The sequence below is a fragment of the Myxine glutinosa genome, chromosome 1 (assembly GCF_964187855.1).
Source record: "Myxine glutinosa chromosome 1, kmMyxGlut1.1, whole genome shotgun sequence".
Classification (NCBI taxonomy): domain Eukaryota; kingdom Metazoa; phylum Chordata; class Myxini; order Myxiniformes; family Myxinidae; genus Myxine; species Myxine glutinosa.
Genome location: NC_136261.1, coordinates 40,496,560 through 40,502,664, shown reverse-complemented (window position 1 = coordinate 40,502,664; position 6,105 = coordinate 40,496,560).

Below are 6,105 nucleotides of genomic sequence, written 5' to 3'. Positions count from 1 at the left end.
TACAATGAGCCATGTCTCAATTATTTCTGTTCAGCACTTTTGGAGATATAGTGGTGCAAAGTTTTGCCGTTTTTCCAAGATGGCGGCCGACCACGTGACATATGACGTCATCATTAACATATTTTATTCCCCATGGAGAGTTCTTTCCAATGAGCCATGTCTCAATTTTTTCTGTTCAGCACTTTTGGAGATATAGTGGCGCAACGATTTGCCGTTTTTCCAAGATGGCGACCGAACCACGTGACTGATGACGTCATCATTTACATATTTTATTCCCCATAGAGAGTTCTTTACAATGAGCCATGTCTCAATTTTTTCTGTTCAGTACTTTCGGAGATATAGAGGTGCAAATTTATTCGGTTTTTCCAAGATGGCGGCCGAACCACGTCACCGATGACGTCATCATTGGGGCACAGTATATTAGAGGGCAAGACCATTATGTGTGCAAAGTTTGGCGATTCTCCGTGCAACGGTGTAGACGCAGTGCTGCAAACAGACAAACAGACAGACAAACAGACAGACAAACAGACAGACAGACAAACAAACGAACAGATCAACATACTTGCCGGAAAATTTTTCCGGCAAGTAACGAACAGATCAACATACTTGCCGGAAAAATTTTTCCGGCAAGTAACAAACGAACAGATCAACATACTTGCCGGAATCTTTTCCGGCAAGTAACAAATGAACAGATCAACATACTTGCCGGAAAATTTTTTCCGGCAAGTAATGAAAAATCGGTCAGAGACCGAGGACTTGCCGGAATGTACTTTTTTATTGGCCATTTAGGACAAATATGGCAGCCGAACCACGTGACCAATGATGTCATGATGAACATATTTGATTCCCCATGGAGAGTTCTTTACAATGAGCCATGTCTCAATTTTTTCTATTCAGCACTTTCGGGGATATGGAGGTGCAAAGTTTTTCGTTTTTTCCAAGATGGCGGCCGAACCACGTGACCGATGACGTCATCATTAACATATTTTATTCCCCATGGAGAGTTCTTTGCAATGAGCCATGTCTCAATTTTTTCTATTCAGCACTTTTGGAGATATAGTGGTGCAAAGTTTTGCCGTTTTTCCAAGATGGCGGCCGACCACGTGACTGATGACGTCATCATTAACATATTTTATTCCCCATGGAGAGTTCTTTACAATGAGCCATGTCTCAATATTTTCTGTTCAGCACTTTTGGAGATATAGTGGTGCAAAGTTTTGCCGTTTTTCCAAGATGGCAGCCGACCACGTGACATATGACATCATCATTAACATATTTTATTCCCCATGGAGAGTTCTTTACATTGAGCCATGTCTCAATTTTTCTGTTCAGCACTTTTGGAGATTTAGTGGTGCAAAGTTTTGCCGTTTTTCCAAGATGGCAGCCGACCACGTGACTGATGACGTCATCATTAACATATTTTATTCCCCATGGGGAGTTCTTTACAATGAGTCATGTCTCAATTTTTTCTGTTCAGCACTTTCGGAGATATAGAGGTGCAAAGTTTTTTGGTATTTCCAAGATGGCGGCCGAACCACGTCACCGATGACGTCATCAATTGGGCACAGTCTATTCCAGGGCAAGACCAATATGTGTGCAAAGTTTGGCGATTCTCCGTGCAACGGTGTAGACGCAGTGCTGCAAACAGACAGACAAACAGACAGACAAACAGACAGATGAAAAATCGGTCAGAGATCGAGGACTTGCCGGAATTTACTTTTTTATCGGACATTTAGGACAAATATGGCGGCTGAACCACGTGACCGATGACGTCATCATTAACATATTTTATTCCCCATGGAGAGTTCTTTACAATGAGCCATGTCTCAATTTTTTCTATTCAGCACTTTCGGAGATCTGGAGGTGCAACGTTTTTCGTTTTTTCCAAGATGGCGGCCGAACCACGTGACAGATGACGTCATCATTAACATATTTTATTCCCCATGGAGAGTTCTTTTCAATGAGCCATGTCAATTTTTTCTATTCAGCACTTTCGGAGATATGGAGGTGCAAAGTTTTTCGGTTTTTCCAAGATGGCGGCCGAAACACGTGACTGATGATGTCATCAACATATTTTATCCCCATGGAGAGTTCTTCACAATGAGCCATGTCTCAATTTTTTCTGTTCACTTTCGGAGATATGGGGGTGCATCGTTTTTCGGTTTTTCCAAGATGGCGGCCGAACCACGTCACCGATGACGTCATCAATTGCGCACAGTCTATTCCAGGGCAAGACAAATACGTGTGCAAACTTTGGCGATTCTACGTGCAACGGTGTAGACGTAGTGCTGCAAACAGACACAAACAGACAGACAAACGAACAGATCAACATACTTGCCGGAATCTTTTCCGGCAAGTAACAAACAGATGAAAAATCGGTCAGAGACCGAGGACTTGCCGGAATTTACTTTTTCATTGGGGATTTAGGACAAATATGGCGGCCGAACCACGTGACCGATGACGTCATCATTAACATATTTTATTCCCCATGGACATTTCTTTCCAATGAGCCATGTCTCAATTTTTTCTATTCAGCACTTTTGGAGATGCGATTTTTTTCGGTTTTTCCAAGATGGCGGCCGAACCATGTGACCTATGACGTCATCATTAACATATTTTATTTCCCATGGACATTTCTTTCCAATGAGCCATGTCTCAATTTTTTCTGTTCAGCACTTTCGGAGATATAGAGGTGCAAAGCTTTTCCAAGATGGCGGCCGAACCACGTGACCGATGACGTCGTCATTAACATTTTTTATTCCACATGGAGAGTTCTTTACAATGAGCCATGTCTCAATTTTTTCTATTCAGTACTTTCAGAGATATGGAGGTGCAAAGTTTTGCCGTTTTTCCAAGGTGGCGGCCAAACCACGTGACCGATGACGTCATCATTAACATATTTTATTCCGCATGGAGAGTTCTTCACAATGAGCCATGTCTCAATTTTTTCTATTCAGCACTTTTGGAGATGTGGAGGTGCAAAATTTTTCGGTTTTTCCAAAATGGCGGCCGAACCACGTGACCTATGACGTCAACATTAACATTTTATGCCCCATGGAGAGTTCTTTACAATGAGCCGTCTCAATTTTTTTCTGTTCAGCACTTTCAGAGATATGGAGGTGCAAAGTTTTTCGGTTTTTCCAAGATGGCGGCCGAACCACGTGACCGATGACGTCATCAATTGGGCACAGTCTATTCCAGGTCAAGACAAATACGTGTGCAAAGTTTGGCGATTCTACGTGCAACGGTGTGGACGTAGTGCTGCAAACAGACAGACAAACAGATGAAAAATCGGTCAGAGACCGAGGACTTGCCGGAATGTACTTTTTTATCGGCCATTTAGGACAAATATGGCGGCCGAACCACGTGACCGATGACGTCATCATTAACATATTTTATTCCCTATGGAGAGTTCTTTACAATGAGCCATGTCTCAATTTTTTCTATTGAGCACTTTCGGAGATATGGAGGTGCAACGTTTTTCGGTTTTTCCAAGATGGCGGCCTAACCACGTGACTGATGACGTCATGAACATATTTTATTCCCCATGGAGAGTTCTTTACAATGAGCCATGTCTCAATTTTTTCTATTCAGCACTTTCGGAGATATGGAGGTGCAAAGTTTTTCGGCTTTTCCAAGATGGCGGCCTAACCACGTTACTGATGAACATATTTTATTCCCCATGGAGAGTTCTTTACAATGAGCCATGTCTCAATTTTTTCTATTCAGCACTTTCGGAGATATGGAGGTGCAAAGTTTTTCGGCTTTTCCAAGATGGCGGCCGAACCACGTGACCCATGACGTCATCATTAACATATTTTATTCTCCATGGAGAGTTCTTTGCAATGAGCCATGTCTCAATTTTTTCTATTCAGTACTTTCGGAGATATGGAGGTGCAAAATTTTTCCGTTTTTCCAAGATGGCGGCCGAACCACGTGACTGATGACGTCATCAATAACATCTTTTATTCTCTATGGAGAGTTCTTTACAATGAGCCATGTCTCAATTTTTTCTATCCATAACTTTTGGAGATACAGAGGTGCTGTTTTTCGGTTTTTCCAAGATGGCGGCCGAACCACGTGACTGATGACGTCATCCTTAACATATTTTATTCCCCATGGAGAGTTCTTTTCAATGAGCAATGTCTCAATTTTTTCTATTCAGTACTTTCGGAGATATGGAGGTGCAAAGTTTTTCGCTTTTTCCAAGATGGCGGCCGAACCACGTCACCGATGACGTCATCAATTGGGCACAGTCTATTACAGGGCAAGACCAATATGTGTGCAAAGTTTGGCGATTCTACGTGCAACGGTGTAGACGCAGTGCTGCAAACAGACAAACAGATGAAAAATCGGTCAGAGACCGAGGACTTGCCGGAATGTACTTTTTTATCGGCCATTTAGGACAAATATGGCGGCCGAACCACGTGACCGATGACGTCATCATTAACATATTTTATTCCCCATGGAGAGTTCTTTACAATGAGCCATGTCTCAATTTTTTCTATTCAGCACTTTTGGAGATATGAGGTGCAAAGTTTTTCGGTTTTTCCAACATGGCGGCCGAACCACGTGACTGATGACATCATCATTAATATGTTTTAATTCCGCATGGAGAGTTCTTTACAATGAGCCATGTCTCAATTTTTTCTGTTCAGCACTTTTGGAGATATAGTGGTGCAAAGTTTTGCCGTTTTTCCAAGATGGCGGCCGACCACGTGACATATGACATCATCATTAACATATTTTATTCCCCATGGAGAGTTCTTTACAATGAGCCATGTCTCAATTTTTTCTGTTCAGCACTTTTGGAGATTTCGTGGTGCAAAGTTTTGCCGTTTTTCCAAGATGGCGGCCGACCACGTGACTGATGACGTCATCATTAACATATTTTATTCCCCATGGAGAGTTCTTTACAATGAGCCATGTCTCAATTTTTTCTGTTCAGCACTTTTGGAGATATAGTGGTGCAAAGTTTTGCCGTTTTTCCAAGATGGCGGCCGACCACGTGACATATGACGTCATCATTAACATATTTTATTCCCCATGGAGAGTTCTTCACAATGAGCCATGTCTCAATTTTTTCTGTTCAGCACTTTTGGAGATATAGTGGCGCAACTTTTTGCCGTTTTTCCAAGATGGCGACCGAACCACGTGACTGATGACGTCATCATTTACATATTTTATTCCCCATGGAGAGTTCTTTACAATGAGCCATGTCTCAATTTTTTCTGTTCAGTACTTTCGGAGATATAGAGGTGCAAAGTTTTTCGGTTTTTCCAAGATGGCGGCCGAACCACGTCACCGATGACGTCATCAATTGGGCACAGTCTATTCCAGGGCAAGACCAATATGTGTGCAAAGTTTGGCGATTCTCCGTGCAACGGTGTAGACGCAGTGCTGCAAACAGACAAACAGACAGACAGACAGACAGATGAAAAATCGGTCAGAGACCGAGGACTTGCCGGAATGTACTTTTTATCGGCCATTTAGGACAAATATGGCGGCCGAACCACGTGACCGATGATATCATCATTAACATATTTTATTCCCCATGGAGAGTTCTTTACAATGAGCCATGTCTCAATTTTTTCTATTCAGCACTTTCGGAGATATGGAGGTGCAAAGTTTTTCGGTTTTTCCAAGATGGCGGCCGAACCACGTGACCGATGACGTCATCAGTAACATATTTTATTCCCCATGGAGAGTTCTTTACAATGAGCCATGTCTCAATTTTTTCTATTCAGCACTTTCAGAGAAATGGAGGTGCAAAATTTTTCGGTTTTTCCAAGATGGCGGCCGAACCACGTGACATATGACGTCATCATTAACCTATTTTATTCCCCATGGAGAGTTCTTTACAATGAGCAATGTCTCAATTTTTTCTGTTCAGCACTTTTGGAGATATCGTGGTGCAAAGTTTTGCCGTTTTTCCAAGATGGCGGCCGACCACGTGACATATGACGTCATCATTAACATATTTTATTCCCCATGGAGCGTTCTTTGCAATGAGCCATGTCTCAATTTTTTCTGTTCAGCACTTTTGGAGATATCGTGGTGCAAATTTTTGCCGTTTTTCCAAGATGGCGGCCGACCACGTGACTG